Genomic DNA, 20,369 nt, shown 5'->3' on the forward strand with positions numbered 1-20,369 from the left:
GGACAAATGAGAGTAGGGGTGAGAGAGTATCATTAAATTTTAGGGAGAATAAAAAGATGTTTTGGAAGGAGGTAAATAAAGTGCGTAAGACAAGGGAGCAAATGGGAACTTCAGTGAAGGGGGCTAATGGTTAGGTGATAACAAGTAGTGGTGAAGTGAGAAGGAGATGGAGCGAGTATTTTGAAGGTTTGTTGAATGTGTTTGATGATAGAGTGGCAGATATAGGGTGTTTTGGTCGAGGTGGTGTGCAAAGTGAGAGGGTTAGGGAAAATGGTTTGGTAAACAGAGAAGAGGTAGTAAAAGCTTTGCGAAAGATGAAAGCCGTCAAGGCAGTAGGTTTGGATGGTATTGCAGTGGAATTTATTAAAAAAGGGGTGACTGTATTGTTGAATTGTTGGTAAGGTTATTTAACGTATGTATGATTTGGTGGTGACGTGCCTGAGGATTGGCGGAATGCGTGCATAGTGCCATTGTACAAAGACAAAGGGGATAAGAATGAGTGCTCAAATTACAGAGGTATAAATTTGTTGAGTATTCCTGGTAAATTATATGGGAGGGTATTGATTGAAAGGGTGAAGGCATGTACAGAGCATCAGATTGGGGAAGAGCAGTGTGGTTTCAGAAGTGGTAGAGGATGTGTGGATCAGGTGTTTGAAGAATGTATGTGAGAAATACTTAGAAAAGCAAATGGATTTGTATGTAGCATTTATGGATCTCGAGAAGGCATATGATAGAGTTGATAGAGATGCTCTGTGGAAGGTACTAAGAATATATGGTGTGGGAGGGAAGTTGTTAGAAGCAGTGAAAAGTTTTTATTGAGGATGTAAGGCATGTGTACGTGTAGGAAGAGAGGAATGTGATTGGTTCTCAGTGAATGTAGGTTTGTGGCAGGGGTGTGTGATGTCTCCATGGTTGTTTAATTTGTTTATGGATGGGGTTGTTAGGGAGGTGAATGCAAGAGTTTTGGAACGAGGGGCAAGTATGCAGTCTGTTGGGGATGAGAGAGCTTGGGAAGTGAGGCAGTTGTTGTTCGCTGATGATACAGCGCTGGTGGCGGATTCATGTGAGAAACTGCAGAAGCTGGTGACTGAGTTTGGTAAGAAGAAAGTTAAGAGTGAATGTGAATAAGAGCAAGGTTATTAGGTACAGTAAGGTTGAGGGTCAAGTCAATTGCGAGGTAAGTTTGAATGGAGAAAAACTGGAGGAAGTAAAGTGTTTTAGATATCTGGGAGTGGATCTGGCAGCGGATGGAACCATGGAAGCGGAAGTGAATCATAAGGTGGGGAAGGGGGCGAAAATCCTGGGAGCGTTGAAGAATGTTTGAAAGTCGAGAACATTTTCTCCGAAAGCAAAAATGGGTATGTTTGAAGTAATAGTGGTTCCAACAATGTTGTATGGTTGCGAGGCGTGGTCTATGGATAGAGTTGTGCGCGGGAGGGTGGATGTGCTGGAAATGAGATGTTTGAGGACAATATGTGGTGTGAGGTGGTTTGATCGAGTAAGTAATGTAAGGGTAAGAGAGATGTGTGGAAATAAAAAGAGCGTGGTTGAGAGAGCAGAAGAGGGTGTTTTGAAATGGTTTGGGCGCATGGAGAGAATGAGTGAGGAAAGATTGACCAAGAGAATATATGTGTCGGACGTGGAGGGAACGAGAAGTGGGAGACGAAATTGGAGGTGGAAAGATGGAATGAAAAAGATTTTGAGTGATCGGGGCCTGAACATTCAGGAGGGTGAAAGGCGGGCAAGGAATAAAATGAATTGGATCGATGTTGTATACCGGGGTCGACGTGCTGTCAATGTATTGAACCAGGGCATGTTTTGTGGGGCCTGGATGTGGAAAGGGAGCTGTGGTTTCGGGCATTATTACATGACAGCTAGAGACTGAGTGTGAACGAATGGGGCCTTTGTTGTCTTTTCCTAGCGCTACCTCGCACACATGAGGGGGGAGGGGGATGTTATTCCATGTTTGGCGAGGTGGCGATGGGGATAAATAAAGGCAGACAGTATGAATTATGTTCATGTGTATATATGTATATGTCTGTGTGTGTATATATATGAGTACATTGGGATGTATGGGTATGTATATTTGCGTGTGTGGTTGTGTATGTATATACATGTCTATGGGGTGGGTTAGGCCATTTCTTTCGTCTGTTTCCTTGCGCTACCTCGCAAACGCGGGAGACAGCGACAAAGCAAAATAAGTAATAAATATATGATGATAATATTATAGTATATAATAATAATTCTTCCCTTGCGCTTGTCCTGTCACCAACCCCTGACTTTACTCTCAAAACATTCCTAGGCCACTCTTCCCCTTTACCCTTGAGCTTCGTTTTTCTCAGAACCAAGATATCCAGGTTCCTTTCCTCAAACATACTACGTATCTCTCCTTTTTTCTCATCTTGGTTATATCGACATACATTTAGACACCCCAAACTGAGCCTAGGAGGAGGATGAGCACTCCCCTCATGACTCCTTCTGTTTTTCCGTTTAGAAAGTTAAAATACAAGGAGGGGAGGTTTTCTAGCCTCCCTCTCCCGTCCCCTTAAGTCGCCTTCTACGAAACGTGGGGAATCCGTGGGAAGTATTTTTTCTCCCCTATCCCCTATCTAGATTGATATGGGTAAAACTGAAAGTGGATGGAGTGAGATGGGTAATTATTGGGGTCTATGCACCTGGGCATGAGAAGTAAGATAATGAGAGGCAAGTGTTCTGGGAGCAGCTGAGTGCGTGTGTTAGCAGTTTTGATGCACGAGACTGGATCATAGTGATGGGTGATTTGAATGCAAAAGTGAGTAATGTGTCAGTTGAGGGAATAATTGGTGTGCATGGGGTGTTCTGTGTTGTAGATGGAAATGGTGAAGAGCTTGTAGATTTGTGAGCTGAAAAAGGACTGGTGATTGGAAATACCTGGTTTGAATAGAGAGATATACATAAGTACACGTATGTAAATAGGAGAGGAGGCCAGAGAGCATTATTGGATTACGTGTTAACTGATAGGCGCGTGAAAGAGAAACGTTTAGATGTTAATGTGCTGAGAGGAGCAACTGCAGGGATGTCTGATCATTATCTTGTGGAGGCGAAGGTGAAGATTTGTAGAGGTTTTCAGAAAAGAAGAGGGAATTTTGGGGTGAAGAGAGTGGTGAGAGTAAGTGAGCTTGGGAAGGAGACGCGTGTGAGGAAGTACCAGGAGAGACTGAGTGCAGAATGGAAAAAGGTGAGAGCAAAGGACGTAGGGGGAGTGGGGGAGGAATGGGATGTATTTAGGGAAGCAGTGATGGATTGCGCAAAAGAGGCTTATGGCATGAGAAGCGTGGGAGGTGGGCAGATTAGAAAGGGTAGTGAGTGGTGGGATAAAGTAGTAAGATTATTACTGAAAGAGAAGAGAGACATTTGGACGACTTTTTGAAGTGAAATAATGCAAATGATTGCGAGATGTATAAAAGAAAGAGGCAGGTCAAAAGAAAGGTGCAAGAGGTGAAAAAGAGGGCAAAGGAGAGTTGGGGTGAGAGAATATTATTAAATCTTATCTGGAATAAAAAGATGTTTTGGATGGAGGTAAATAAAGTGCGTAAGACAAGAGAACAAATGGAGACATCGGTGAAGGGGCTAATGGGGAGGCTAATAACGAGTATTGGTGATTTAAGGAGATAGATTGGGTATTTTGAAGATTTGTTGAATGTGTTAGATGATAGAATGGCAGATATAGAGTGTTCTGGTCGAGGTGGTGTGGGAAGTGAGAGGGTCAGAGAGAATGGTTTGGTAAACAGAGAAGAGGCAGTGAAAGCTTTGGGGAAGATGGAAGCAGGCAAGGCGGCGAGTTTGGATGGTATTGCAATGGAATTTATTAAAAATGGGGGTGACTGTGTTGTTGACTGGTTAGTGAGGATATTCAATGTGTGTATGGCTCATGGTGAAGTGCCTGAGGATTGGCGGAATGCATGCATAGTGCCATTGTACAAAGGCAAAGGGGATAAAGGTGAGCGCTCAAATTAGAGAGGTATAAGTTTGTTGAGTATCCCTGGGAAATTGTATGGGAGGGTATTAATTGAGAGGGTGAAAGCATGTACAGAACATCACATTGGGGAAGAGCAGTGTGGTTTCAGAAGTGGTAGAGAATGTGTGGATCAGGTGTTTGCTTTGAAGAATGTATGTGAGAAATACTTAGAAAAGCAAGTGGATTTGTATGTAGCATTTATGGATCTGGAGAAGGAATATGATAGAGTTGATAGAGATGCTCTGTGGAAGGCATTAAGAGTATGTGATGTAGGAGGCATGTTGCTAGAAGCAGTGAAAAGTTTATATCGAGGATGTAAGGCATGTGTACGAGTAGGAAGAGAGGAAAGTGATTGGTTCTCGGTGAAAGCCGGTTTGCAGCAAGGGTGCGTGATTTCTCCATGGTTGTTTAATTTGTTTATGGATGGGTTTGCTATGGACGTGAATGCAAGAGTTTTGAGGAGAGGGGAAGTATGCAGTCTGTTATGGATGAGAGGCCTTGGGAAGTGAGTCAGTTATTGTTCACTGATGATATAGCGCTGGAGGCTGATTCGGGTGAGAAACTCAGAAGCTGGTGACTGAATTTGGTAAAGTCTGTGAAAGAAGAAAGCTGAGAGTATATGTGAATAAGAGCAAGGTCATTAGGTACAGTAGGCTTGTGGGACAAGTCAATTAGGAGGTAAGTTTGAATGGAGAGAAACTGGAGGAAGTGAAGTGTTTAAGATATCTGGGAGTGGATTTGGTAGCAGATTGAACCATGGAAGCCGAAGTGAGTCACAGGTTGGGGGAGGGGCGAAGGTTCTGGGAGCGGTGAAGAATGTGTGGAAGGCGAGAACATTACCTTGAAAGCAAAAATGGGTATGTTAGAAGGAATAGTGGTTCCAACAATGTTATATGGTTACGAGGCGAGGGTTATAGATAGGATTGTGCGGAGGAGGGTGGATGTGTTGGAAATGAATTTTTTGAGGACAATATTTGGTGTGAGGTGGTTTGATCGAGTAAGTAATGAAAGGATAAGAGAGAAGTGTGGTAATAAAATGAGTGTGGCGGAGAGAGCAGAAGAGGGTGTATTGAAATGGTTTGGTCACATGGAGAGAATGAGTGAGGAAAGATTGACAAAGAGAATATATGTGTCAGAGGTAGAGGGAACGAGGAGAATTGGGAGACCAAATTGGAGGTGGAAGGATAGAGTGAGAAAGATATTGAGCGATCTGGGCCTGAACATGCAGGAGGGTGAAAGGCGTGCAAGGAATAAAGTGAATTGGAACGATGTGGTATACTGGGGTCGACGTGCTATCAGTGGATTGGTCCAAGGCATGTGAAGCGTCTGGGGTAAACCATGGAAAGTTTTGTGGGGTCTGGATGTGGAAAGGGAGCTGTGGTTTCGGTGCATTACACATGACAGCTAGAGACTGAGTGTGAACGAATGTGGCCTTTGTTGTCTTTTCCTAGTGCTACCTCGCTCGCGCGCGGGGGTTAGGTGGTGCCATTTCATGTGTGACCGGGTGACGACGGGAATGGATGAAGGGAGAAGTATTGATATCTACATATGTATAAATGTATGTGTATGTATACGTTGAAATGTTTAGATATGTATCAGTGCGTGTGTGGGCGTGTACGTATATACATGTGTATGTTGGTGGGTTGGGCCATTCTTTAGTCTGTTTCCTTGCGCTACCTCGCTGACGCGGGAGACAGCGTCAAAGTATGATAAAAAAGAAACAACAATAGTAATGATAATAGTAATGATAATATTGATAATGATGATAGTAATAATAACAATAACAATAATAATAATAGTAATGATAATAATAGTAACAATAATTAAAATAATATCAATGATAACAATAACAATAATAATAATAATAATAATTTTAGTGAAATAATTATAATGATAACAATGATTAATAATAGTAATATCAGTAACAATAATGATATTACTACTACTACTACTACTACTACTACTACTACTGCTAATAATAATGATAATAATAATAATAATAATAATAATAATAATAATAATAATAATAATAATAATAATAATAATAATAATAATAATGATAATAATAATAATGATACTAGTAATAACAATAAGAATGATAATAGTAGCAAAAATGATGATAGTAATGATAATCATTAATAATCATGATGATAATATTGTAAATGGAAAGAGTGAAGAGCTTGTAGATTTGTGTGCTGAAAAAGCACTGATGATTGGGAATACCTGGTTTAAGAAGAGAGATATACATAAGTATACGCATGTAAGTAGGAAAGATGGACTGAGAGCGTTATTGGATTATGTGTTAATTGATAGGCTTATGAAAGAGTCTTTTGGATGTTAATATGCCGAAAGGAGCAAGTGGAGAGATGTCTGATCATTATCTTGTGGAGGCGAAGGTGACGATTTATAGAGGTTTTCAGAAGAGAGAATGTTGGGTTGAAGAGAGTGTTGAGAGTAAGTGAGCTTGGGAAGGAGACTTGTGCGAGGAAGTACCAGGAGAGACTGAGTGCAGAATGGAAAAAGGTGAGAGCAAAGGACGTAAGAGGACTGGAGGAGGAATGGGATGTATTTAGGGAAGCAGTGATGGCTTGCGCAAAAGAGGCTTGTGGCATGAGAAGCGTGGAGGGTGGGCAGGTTAGAAAGGGTAGTGAGTAGTGGGATGAAGAAGTAAGATTATTAGTGAAAGAGAGGAGAGAGGCATTTGGACGATATTTGCAGGAAAATAGTGCAAATGACTGGAAGATGTAAAAATGAAAGAGGCAGGATGTCAAGAGAAAGGTGTAAGAGGTGAAAAAGAGGACAAATGAGAGTTGGGGTGAGAGAGTGTCATTAAATTTTAGGGATAATAAAATGATATTTTGGAAGGAGGTAAATAAAGTGCGTAAGTCAAGAGAACAAATGGGACCATCGGTGAAGGTGGCTAATGGGGAGGTGATAACAAGTAGTGGTGATGTGAGAAGGAGATGGATTGAGTATTTTGAAGGTCTGTTGAATGTGTTAGATGATAGAATGGCAGATATAGGGTGTTTTGGTCGAGGTGGTGTGCGAAGTGAGAGGGTTAGGGAGAATGATTTGGTAAACAGAGATGAGGTAGTAAAAGCTTTGCGGAAGATGAAAGCTGGCAAGGCAGCGGGTGTGAATGGTATTGCAATGGAATTTATCATTAAAGGGGGTAACTGTGCTGTTGATTGGTTGGTAAGGATATCTAATGTATGTATGACTCATCGTGAGGTGCATGAGGATTGGCGGAATGCATGCATATTGCCATTATACAAAGGCAAAGGGGATAAAGGTGAGTGCTTAAATTACAGAGGTATAAGTTTGTTGAGTATTCCTGGGAAATTATATGGGAGGGTATTGATTGAGAGGGTGAAGGCATGTACAGAGCATCGGACTGGGGAAGAGCAGTGTGGTTTCAGAAGTGGTAGAGGATGTGTGGATCAGGTGTTTTCTTTGAAGAATGTATGTGAGAAATACTTAGAAAAGCAAATTGATTTGTATGTAGCATTTATGGATCTGGAGAAGGCATATGATAGAGTTGATAGAGATGCTCTGTGGAAGGTACTAAGAATATATGGTGTGGGAGGACAGTTGTTAGAAGCAGTGAAAAGTTTTTATCGAGGATGTAAGGCATGTGAATGTTGGTTTGCAGCAGGGGTGCGTGATGTCTCCATGGTTGTTTAATTTGTTTATGGATGGGGTTGTTAGGGAGGTGAATGCAAGAGGTTTGGAGTGAGGGGCAAGTATGCAGTATGTTGTTGATGAGAGAGCTTGAGAAGTGAGTCATATGTTCTTTGATGATACAGCGCTAGTGGCTGATTTGGGTGACAAATTGCAGAAACTGGTGATTGAGTTTGGTAAAGTGTGTGAAAGAAGAAAGCTGAGAGTAAATGTGAATAAGGATATTGGGTACAGTCGGTCGAGGGACAAGTCAGTTGGGAGGTAACTTTGAATGAAGTGGAGGAAGTGAAGTGTTTTAGATATCTGGGAGTGGATTTGGCAGAGGATGAAACATGGAAGCGGAAGTGAGTCACAGGGTGGGGGAGGGGGCGAAAGTTCTGGGAGCGTTGAAAAATGTGTGAAAGGCGAGAACATTATCTCAGAAAGCAAAAATGGGTATGTTTGAAGGAATAGTGGTTCCAACAATACTATATGGTTACGAGGCGTGGGCTATGGATAGAGTTGTGCGTAGGAGGGTGGATGTGCTGGAAATGAGGTGTTTGAGGACAGTATGTAGTGTGAGGTGGTTTGATCGAGTAAGTAATGAAAGGGTAAGAGAGATGTGTGGAAATAAAAAGAGTGTGGTTGAGAGAGCAGAAGAGGGTGTTTTGAAATGGTTTGGTCACATGGAGAGAATAAGTGAGGAAAAATTGACAAAGAGGATATATGTGTCAGAGGTGGATGGAACGAGAAGTGGGAGACCAAATTGGAGGTGGAAAGATGTAGTGAAAAAGATGTTGAGCGATCGGGGCCTGAACATGCAAGAGGGTGAAAGCGTGCAAGGAATAGAGTGAATTAGAACGATGTGGTATACCGGGGTCGACGTGCTGTTAATGGATTGAACCAGGTCATGTGAAGCGTCTGGGGTAAACCATGGAAAGTTTTGTGGGGCCTGGATGTGGAAAGGTGATGATACAGCGCTGGTGGCTGATTCATGTAAGAAACTGTAGAAGCTGGTGACTGAGTTTGTTAAAGTATGTGAAAGATGAAAGTTAAGAGTAAATGTGAAAAAGAGCAATGTTATTAGGTACAGTAGGGTTGAGGGTCAAGTCAATTGTGAGGTAAGTTTGAATGGAGAAAAGCTGGAGGAAGTGAAGTATTTTAGATATCTGGGAGTGGATCTGGCAGCGGATGGAACCATGGAAGCGGAAGTGAATCATAGTGTGGGGGAGGGGGCGAAAATTCTGGGAGCCTTGAAGAATGTTTGAAAGTCGAGAACATTATCTCGGAAAGCAAAAATGGATATGTTTGAAGGAATAGTGGTTCCAACAATGTTGTATGGTTGCGAGGCGTGGGCTTTGGATAGAGTTGTGCGCAGGAGGGTGGATGTGCTGGAAATGAGATGTTTGAGGACAATTTGTGGTCTGAGGTGGTTTGATCGAGTAAGAAATGTAAGGGTGAGAGAGATACGTGGAAATAAAAAGAGTTTGGTTGAGAGAGCAGAAGACGGTGTTTTGAAATGGTTTGGTCACATGGAGAGAATGAGTGACGAAAGATTGTCCAAGAGGATATATGTTTCAGAGGTGGAGGGAACGAGGAGAAGTGGGAGACCAAATTGGAGGTGGAAAGATGGAGTGAAAAAGATTTTGAGTGATCGGGGCCTGAACATGCAGGAGGGTGAAAGGTGTGCAAGGAATAGAGTGAATTGGAACGATGTGGTATACCGGGGTCGACCTGCTGTCAATGGATTGAACCAGGGCGTGTGAAGCGTCTGAGGTAAACCACGCAAAGTGTGTGGGGCCTGGATGTGGAAAGGGAGCTGTGGCTTCTGTGCATTAATACATGACAGCTACAGACTGAGTGTGAACGAATGGGGCCTTTGGTGTTTTTCCTAGCGCTACCTCGCACACATGAGGGGGGAGGGGGTTGTTATTCCATGTGTGGCGGGGTGGCGATGGGAACAAATAAAGGCAGACAGTATGAATTATGTACATGTGTATATATGTATATGTCTGTGTGTGTATATATATGTGTACATTGAGATGTATAGGTATGTATATTGTGCGTGTGTGGACATGTATGTATATACATGTGTATGTGGGCGGGTTGGGCCATACTCTCGTCTGTTTCCTTGCGCTACCTCGCTAACGCGGGAGACAGCGACAAAGCAAAATAAATAAATAAATATATATATATATATATATATATATATATATATATATATATATATATATATATATATATATATATATATATATATATATATATATATATATATATATATATATATATATATATATATATATATATATATATATATATATATATATATATATATATATATATATATATATATATATATATATATATATATATATATATATATATGTATAATATATATATATGTATATATATATATATATTTATATATATATATGTATATATATATATATATATATATATATATATATATATATATATACATATATATATATATATATATATATATATATATATTATCCCTGGGGATAGGGGATTAAGAATACATTCCACGTATTCCCTGCGTGTCGTAGAAGGCGAATAAAAGGGGAGGGAGCGGGGGGCTGGAAATCCTCCCATCTCTCTTATTTTTTCTTTTTTTTTCTAAAGAAGGGACAGAGGGGGCCAGGTGAGGATATTCCAAAAAAGGCCCAGTCCTCTGTTCTTAACGCTACCTGTTTTTGATGCACGAGACCGGGTTATAGTGATGGGTGATTTGAATGCAAAGGTGAGTAATGTGGCAGTTGAGGGAATAATTGGTATACATGGGGTGTTCAGTGTTGTAAATGGAAATGGTGAAGAGCTTGTAGATTTATGTGCTGAAAAAGGACTGATGATTGGGAATACCTGGTTTAAAAAGCGAGATATACATAAGTATACTTATGTAAGTAGGAGAGATGGCCAGAGAGCGTTATTGGATTACGTGTTAATTGACAGGCATGCAAAAGAGAGACTTTTGGATGTTAATGTGCTGAGAGGTGCAACTGGAGGGATGTCTGATCATTATCTTGTGGAGGCTAAGGTGAAGATTTGTATGGGTTTTCAGAAAAGAAGAGTGATTGTTGGGGTGAAGAGGGTGGTGAGAGTAAGTGAGCTTGGGAAGGAGACCTGTGTGATGAAGTACCAGGAGAGACTGAGTACAGAATGGAAAAAGGTGAGAACAATGGAAGCAAGGGGAGTGGGGGAGGAGTGGGATGTATTTAGGGAATCAGTGATGGATTGCGCAAAAGATGCTTACGGCATGAGAAGAGTGGGAGGTGGGTTGATTAGAAAGGGTAGTGAGTGGTGGGATGAAGAAGTAAGAGTATTAGTGAAAGAGAAGCGAGAGGCATTTGGACGATTTTTGCAGGGAAAAAATGCAATTGAGTGGGAGATGTATAAAAGAAAGAGACAGAAGGTCAAGAGAAAGGTGCAAGAGGTGAAAAAAAGGTCAAATGAGAGTTGGGGTGAGAGAGTATCATTAAATTTTAGGGAGAATAAAAAGATGTTCTGGAGGGAGGTAAATAAAGTGCGTAAGACAAGGGAGCAAATGGGAACTTCAGTGAAGGGCGCAAATGGGGAGATGATAACAAGTAGTGGTGATGTGAGAAGGAGATGGAGTGAGTATTTTGAAGGTTTGTTGAATGTGTTTGATGATAGAGTGGCAGATATAGGGTGTTTTGGTCGAGGTGGTGTGCAAAGTGAGAGGGTTAGGGAAAATGATTTGGTAAACAGAGAAGAGGTAGTGAAAGCTTTGCGGAAGATGAAAGCCGGCAAGGCAGCAGGTTTGGATGGTTTTGCAGTGGAATTTATTAAAAAAGGGGGTGACTGTATTGTTGACTGGTTGGTAAGGTTATTTAATGTATGTATGACTCATGGTGAGGTGCCTGAGGATTGGCGGAATGCGTGCATAGTGCCATTGTACAAAGGCAAAGGGGATAAGAGTGAGTGCTCAAATTACAGAGGTATAAGTTTGTTGAGTATTCCTGGTAAATTATATGGGAGGGTATTGATTGAGAGGGTGAAGGCATGTACAGAGCATCAGATTGGGGAAGAGCAGTGTGGTTTCAGAAGTGGTAGAGGATGTGTGGATCAGGTGTTTGCTTTGAAGAATGTATGTGAGAAATACTTAGAAAAGCAAATGGATTTGTATGTAGCATTTATGGTTCTGGAGAAGGCATATGCTAGAGTTGATAGAGATGCTCTGTGGAAGGTATTAAGAATATATGGTGTGGGAGGCAAGTTGGTAGAAGCAGTGAAAAGTTTTTATCGAGGATGTAAGGCATGTGTACGTGTAGGAAGAGAGGAAAGTGATTGGTTCTCAGTGAATGTAGGTTTGCGGCAGGGGTGTGTGATGTCTCCATGGTTGTTTAATTTGTTTATGGATGGGGTTGTTAGGGAGGTAAATGCAAGAGTTTTGGAAAGAGGGGCAAGTATGAAGTCTGTTGGGGATGAGAGAGCTTGGGAAGTGAGTCAGTTGTTGTTCGCTGATGATACAGCGCTGGTGGCTGATTCATGTGAGAAACTGCAGAAGCTGGTGACTGAGTTTGGTAAAGTGTGTGGAAGAGAAAGTTAAGAGTAAATGTGAATAAGAGCAAGGTTATTAGGTACAGTAGGGTTGAGGGTCAAGTCAATTGGGAGGTGAGTTTGAACGGAGAAAAACTGGAGGAAGTGAAGTGTTTTAGATATCTGGGAGTGGATCTGGCAGCGGATGGAACCATGGAAGCGGAAGTGGATCATATCATAGGGTGGGGGAGGGGGCGAAAATTCTGGGGGCCTTGAAGAATGTGTGGAAGTCGAGAACATTATCTCGGAAAGCAAAAATGGGTATGTTTGAAGGAATAGTGGTTCCAACAATGTTGTATGGTTGCGAGGCGTGGGCTATGGATAGAGTTGTGCGCAGGAGGATGGATGTGCTGGAAATGAGATGTTTGAGGACAATGTGTGGTGTGAGGTGGTTTGATCGAGTGAGTAACGTAAGGGTAAGAGAGATGTGTGGAAATAAAAAGAGCGTGGTTGAGAGAGCAGAAGAGGGTGTTTTGAAGTGGTTTGGGCACATGGAGAGGATGAGTGAGGAAAGATTGACCAAGAGGATATATGTGTCGGAGGTGGAGGGAGCAAGGAGAAGAGGGAGACCAAATTGGAGGTGGAAAGATGGAGTGAAAAAGATTTTGTGTGATCGGGGCCTGAGCATGCAGGAGGGTGAAAGGAGGGCAAGGAATAGAGTGAATTGGAGCGATGTGGTATACCGGGGTTGACGTGCTGTCAGTGGATTGAATCAAGGCATGTGAAGCGTCTGGGGTAAACCATGGAAAGCTGTGTAGGTATGTATATTTGCGTGTGTGGACGTATGTATATACATGTGTATGGGGGGGGGGGGGTTGGGCCATTTCTTTCGTCTGTTTCCTTGCGCTACCTCGCAAACGCGGGAGACAGCGACAAAGTATAATAAAAATAAATAATGATATATATATATATATATATATATATATATATATATATATATATATATATATATATATATATATATATATATATATAGGGGATAGGGGACAAAGAATACTTCCCACGTATTCCCTGCGTGTCGTAGAAGGCGACTAATAGGGAAGGGAGCGGGGGGCTGGAAATCTTCCCCTCTTTCTTTTTTTTTCTTTCCAGAGGAAGGAACAGAGAAGGGGGCCGGGTGAGGATGTTTCCTCAGAGGCCCAGTCCTCTGTTCTTAACGCTACCTCGCTGAGGCGGGAAATGGCGAATAGTATGAAAGAAAGAAATATATATATATATATACATATATATATATATATATATATATATATATATATATATATATATATATATATATATATATATATATATATATATATATATATATATATATATATATATATAAAGAGGCATGAGATCAAGAGAAAGGTGCAAGAGGTGAAAAAGGGGGACAAATGAGTGTTGGGGTGAGAGAATATCATTAAATTTTAGGCAGAATAAAAAGATCTTTTGGAAGGAGCTAAATAAAGTGCGTAAGACAAGGGAGCAAATGGAACATAAGTGAAGGGGGCTAATGGAGAGGTGATAACAAGTTGTAGTGACGTGAGAAGGAGATGGAGTGAGTATTTTGAAGGTTTCTTGAATGTGTTTGATGATAGAGTGGCAGATATAGGGTGTTTTGGTCGATGTGGTGTGCAAAGTGAGAGGGTTAGGGAGAATGATTTGGTAAACAGAGAAGAGGTAATAAAAGCTTTGCGGAAGATGAAAGCCGGCAAAGCGGCGGGTTTGGATGGTATTGCAGCGAAATTTATTAATAAATGGGGTGGCTGTATTGTTGACTGGTTGGTAAGGTTATTTAATGCATGTATGACTCATGGTGAGGTGCCTCAGGACTGGCGGAATGCTTGTATAGTGCCATTGTACAAAGGCAAAGAGGATAAGACTGAGTGCTCAAATTCCAGAGATATTAGTTTCTTGAGTATTCATGGGAAATCATATGGGAGGGTTTTGAGTGAGCGGGTGAAGGCATGTACAGAGAATCAGATTGGGGAAGAGCAGTGTGGTTTCAGAAGTGGTAGAGGATATGTGAACCAGGTGTTTGCTTTGAAGAATGTATGTGAGAAATACTTAGAAAAGCAGATGGATTTGTATACAGCATTTTTGGATCTGGAGAAGGCATGTGATAGAGTTGATAGAGATGCTCCGTGGAAGGTATTAAGAATATATGGTGTGGGACGTAAGTTGTTAGAAGCAGTGAAAAGTTTTTATCGAGGTTGTAAGGCATTTGTACGTGTGGGAAGAGGGAAAATTGATTAGTTCTCAGTGAATGTTGGTTTGCGGCAGGGGTGTGTGATGTCTCCATGGTTGTTATTTGTTTATGGATGGGGGTGTTCGGGAGGTGAATGGAGGAGTTTTGGAAAGAGGGGCAAGTATGCATCTGTTGTGGTGAGAGAGCATGGGAAGTGAGGCAGTTGTTGTTCGCTGATGATGCCGCGCTGGTGGCTGATTCGGATGAGAAACTGCAAAAGCTTGTGACTGACTTTGGTAAAGTGTGTGAAAGATGAAAGCTGAGAGTTAATGTGAATAAGAGCAAGGTTATTAGTTACAGTAGGGTTGCGGACAAGTAAATCGGGAGGTAAGTTTGAATGGAGAAAAACTGGAGGAAGTGAAGTGTTTTAGATATCTGGGAGTGGATCTGGCAGCGGATGGAACTATGGAAGCGGAAGTGAATCATACGGTGGGGGAGGGGGGGGGGGAGCAAAAGCTCTGGAAGCGTTGAAAAATGTGTGGAAGTCGAGAACCTTATCTTGGAGGGCAAAAATGGGTATGTTTGAAGGATTAGTGGTTCCAACAATGTTGTGTGGTTGCGAGGCGTGGGCTATAAATAGAGTGCGGAGGAGGGTGGATATGTTGGATCATGAGATGTTTGAGGACAATAAATGGTGTGAGGTGGTTTGATCGAGTAAGTAATGAAAGGGTAAGAGAGATGTGTTGTAATAAAAAGAGTGTGGTTGAGAGAGTAGAAGAGGGTGTTTTGAATGGTTTGGTCACATGGAGAGAATGAGTGAGGAAAGATTGACAAAGAGGATATATGGGTCAGAGTTGGAGGGAACGAGGAAAATTGGGAGACCAAATTGGAGGTGGAAAGACGAGTGAAAAAGATTTTCAGTGATCGGGGCCTGAACGTGCAGGAGGGTGATAAGCGTGCAAGGAATAGAGTTAATTGGAACGATATGGTATACCGGGGTCGACGTGCTGTCAATGGAGTAAACCATGGCATGTGAAGCGTCTGGAGTAAACCATGGAAAGTTTTGTGGGGCCTGGATGTGGAAAGGGAGCTGTGGTTTCGGTGCATTATACATGACAGCTAGAGACTGAGTGTGAACGAATGTGGCCTCTGTTGTCTTTTCCTAGTGCTACCTCGCGCGCGTGCGGGGGGAGGGGGTTGTCATTTCGTGTGTGGCGGGGTGGCGACGGCAATAAATAATGGCAGACAGGATGAATTATGTACATGTGTATATATGTATATGTCTGTTTGTGTATATATATGTATACGTTGAGATGTATAGGTATTCATATGTGCATGTGTGGACGTAAATGTATATACATCCGTATGTGGCTGGGTTGGGCCATTCTTTTGTCTGTTTCCTTGCGCTACTTCGCTAACGCGTGAGACAGCGACAAAGTATAATAAAATAAATAAATGAATATATATATATATATATATATATATATATATATATATATATATATATATATATATATATACATATACATCATATATATATATATATATATATATATATATATATATATATATATATATATATATATATATCTTCTTTCCACCTCCAATTTGGTCTCCCTCTTCTCCTCGTTCCCTCCACCTCCGACACATATATCCTCTTGGTCAATCTTTCCTCACTCATTCTCTCCATGTGACCAAACCATTTCAAAACACCCTCTTCTGCTCTCTCAACCACGCTCTTTTTATTTCCACACATCTCTCTTACCCTTACGTTACTTACTCGATCAAACCACCTCACACCACACATTGTCCTCAAACATCTCATTTCCAGCACATCCATCCTCCTGCGCACAACTCTATCCATAGTCCACGCCTCGCAACCATACAACATTGTTGGAACCACTATTCCTTCAAACATACCCATTTTTGCTTTCCGAGATAATGTTCTCGACTTCCACACATTCTTCAAGGCTCCCAGAATTTTCGCCCCCTCCCCCACCCTATGATCCACTTCCGCTTCCATGGTTCCATCCGCTGCCAGATCCACTCCCAGATATATAAAACACTTCACTTCCTCCAGTTTTTCTCCATTCAAACTCACCTCCCAATTGAATTGACCTTCAACCCTACTGTACCTAATAACCTTGCTCTTATTCACATTTACTCTTAACTTTCTTCTTTCACACACTTTACCAAACTCAGTCACCAGCTTCTGCAGTTTCTCACATGAATCAGCCACCAGCGCTGTATCATCAGCGAACAACAACTGACTCACTTCCCAAGCTCTCTCATCCCCAACAGACTTCATACTTGCCCCTCTTTCCAAAACTCTTGCATTCACCTCCCTAACAACCCCATCCATAAAAAATTAAACAACCATGGAGACATCACACACCCCTGCCGCAAACCTACATTCACTGAGAACCAATCACTTTCCTCTTTTCCTACACGTACACATGCCTTACATCCTCGATAAAAACTTTTCACTGCTTCTACCAACTTGCCTCCCACACCATATATTCTTAATACCTTCCACAGAGCATCTCTATCAACTCTATCATATGCCCTCTCCAGATCCATAAATGCTACATACAAATCCATTTGCTTTTCTAAGTATTTCTCACATACATTCACACAAGATTTTGTGTGATCGGGGCCTGAACATGCAGGAGGGTGAAAGGAGGGCAAAGAATAGAGTGAATTGGAGCGATGTGGTATACCGGGGTTGACGTGCTGTCAGTGGATTGAATCAAGGCATGTGTATGGGGGTGGGTTGGGCCATTTCTTTCGTCTGTTTCCTTGCGCTACCTCGCAAACGCGGGAGACAGCGACAAAGCAAAAAAAAAAAAAAAAAAAAAAAAGATATATATATGTATATTATCACGCGGGGAGTGCTCATCCTCCTCGAAGGCTGAGATTTGGATGTGGAATGTGTGTGGATGTAACCAAGATGAAAAAAAGGAGAGATAGGTAGTATGTTTGAGGAAAGAAACCTGGATGTTTTGGCTCTGAGTGAAACGAAGCTCATGGGTAAAGGGGAAGAGTGGTTTGGGAATGTCTTGGGAGTAAAGTCAGGGGTTAGTGAAAGGACAAGAGCAAGGGAGAAGGAGAAACACTACTCCTGAAATAGTAGTTGTGGGAGTATGTGATAGAGTGTAAGAAAGTAAATTCTAGATTGATATGGGTAAAACTGAAAGTTGATGGAGAGAGATGGGTGATTATTGGTGCATATGCACCTCGGCATGAAGAAAGATCATGAGAGGCAAGTGTTCTGGGAGCAACTGAATGAGTGTGTTAGTGGTTCTGATGCATGAGACCGGGTTATAGTGATGGGTGATTTGAATGCAATGGTGAGTAATGCGGCAGTTGAGGGAATAATTGGTATACATGGGGTGTTCTGTGTTGTAAATTGAAATGGTGAAGAACTTGTAGATTTATGTGCTGAAAAATGATTGGTGATTGGGAATACCTGCTTTAAAAAGCGAGATATACATAAGTATACGTATATAAGTAGGAGAGATGGCCAGAGAGCGTTATTGGATTACGTGTTAATTGATAGGCGCGCGAAAGAGAGACTTTTGGATGTTAATGTGCAGAGAGGTGCAACTGGAGGGATGTCTGGTCATTATCTTGTGGAGGCGAAGGTGAAGATTTGTAGGGGTTTTCAGAAAAGAAGGGAGGTTTTGGGGTGAATAGAGTGGTAAGAGTAAGTGAGCTTTCGAAGGAAACTTGTGTGAGGAAGTACCAGGAGAGACTGAGTACAGAATGGAAAAAGGTGAGATCAAAGGAGGTAAGGGGAGTGGGGGAGAAATGGGATGTATTTAGGGAAGTAGTGATGGCTTGCGCAAAAGATGCTTATGGCAAGTTAAGCGTGGGAGGTGGGTTGATTAGAAAGGGTAGTGAGTGGTGGGATGAAGAAGTAAGATTATTAGTGGAAGAGAAGAGAGAGGCATTTCGACGATTTTTGTAGGAAAAAAATGCAATTGAGTGGGAGATGTATAAAAGAAAGAGGCAGGAGGTAAAGAGAAAGGTGCAAGTGGTGAAAAAGAGGGCAAATGAGAGTTGGGGTGAGAGAGCACCATTAAATTTTAGGAAGAATAAAAAGATGTTTTGGAAGGAGGTAAATAAAGAGCGTAAGACAAGGGAGAAAATGGGAACTTCAGTGAAGGGGGCTAATGGGGAGGTGATAACAAGTAGTGGTGATGTGAGATGGAGATGTAGTGAGTATTTTGAAGGTTTCTTGAATGTGTTTGATAATAGAGAGGCAGATATAGGGTGTTTTGTTCGAGGTGGTGTGCAAATTGAGAGGGTTCGGGAAAATGATTTGATAAACAGATAAGAGGGAGTAAAAGCTTTTCGGAACATGAAAGCCGGCAAGGCGGCGGGTTTGGATGGTATTGCAGTGGAATTTCCTAAAAAAGGGGGCTGATTGTATTGTTGACTGGTTAGTAAGATTATTTAATGTATGTATGACTCATGGTGAGGTGACTGAGGATTGGCGGAATGCTTGCATAGTGCCATTGTACAAAGGCAAAGGGGATAAGAGTGAGTTCTCAAATTACAGAGGTATAAGTCTGTTGAGTATTCCTGGTAAATTATACGGGAGGGTATTGATTGAGAGGGTGAAGGCATGTACAGAGCATCAGATTGTGAAGAGCAGTGTGGTTTCAGAAGTGGTAGAGGATGTGTGGATCAGGTGTTTGCTTTGAAGAATGTATATGAGAAATAATTAGAAAAGCAAAAGGATTTGTATGTAGCATTTATGGATCTAGAGAAGGTATGTGAGAGAGTTGATAGAGATGCTCTGTGGAAGGTATTAAGAATACATGGTGTGGGAGGAAAGCTGTTAGAAGCAGTGAAAAGTTTTTATCGAGGATGTAAGACATGTGTACGTGTAGGAAGAGAGGAAAGTGATTGGTTCTCAGTGAATGTAGGTTTGCGGCAGGGGTGTGTGATGTCTCCATGGTTTTTTAGATTGTTTATGGATGGAGTTGTTAGGGAGGTGAATGCAAGAGTTTTCGAAAGAGGGGCAAGTATGCAGTCTGTTGTGGATGAGAGAGCTTGGGAAGTGAGTCAGTTGTTATTTGCTGATAATACAGCGCTGGTGGCTGATTCATGTGAGAAACTGCAGAAGCTGGTGACTGAGTTTGGTAAGGTGTGTGAAAGAAGAAAGTTGAGAGTAAATGAGAATAAGAGCTTGGTTATTAGGTACAGTCGGGTTGAGGGTCAAGTCAATTGGGAGGTAAGTTTGAATGGAGAAAAACTGGAGGAAGTGGAGTGTTTTAGATATCTGGGAGTGGATCTGGCAGCGGATGGAACCATGGAAACGGAAGTGAATCATAGGGTGGGGAGGGGGCGAAAGTTCTGGGAGCCTTGAAGAATGTTTGGGAGTCGAGAACACTATCTCGGAAAGCAAAAATGGGTATGTTTGAAGGAATAGTGGTTCCCACAATGCTGTATGGTTGCGAGGCGTGGTCTATGGATAGAGTTGTGCGCAGAAGGGTGGATGTCCTGGAAATGAGATGTTTGAGGTCAATATGTGGTGTGAGGTGGTTTGACCGAGTAATATAAGGGTAAGAGAGATGTGTGGAAATAAGAAGAGTGTAGTTGAGAGAGCAGATGAGGGTGTTTTGAAATGGTTTGGTCACATGGAGAGAAGGATTGAGGAAAGATTGACCAAGAGGATATATGTGTCGGAGGTGGAGGGAACGAGGAGAAGTGGGAGACTAAATTGGAGGTGGAAAGATGGATTGAAAAAGATGTTGAATGATCGGGGCCTGAACATGCCGGAGAGTGAAAGGCGTGCAAGGAATAGAGTGAATTGGAACGATGTGGTATACTGTGGTCGACGTGCTGTCAATGGATTGAACAAGGGCATGTGAAGCGTCTGGTGTAAACCATGGAAGGTTCTGTGGGGCCTGGATGTGGAAAGGAAGCTGTGGTTTCGGTGCATTATTACAT

The sequence above is a fragment of the Panulirus ornatus genome, chromosome 10, assembly GCF_036320965.1.
Source record: "Panulirus ornatus isolate Po-2019 chromosome 10, ASM3632096v1, whole genome shotgun sequence".
Taxonomy (NCBI): Eukaryota; Metazoa; Arthropoda; class Malacostraca; order Decapoda; family Palinuridae; genus Panulirus; species Panulirus ornatus.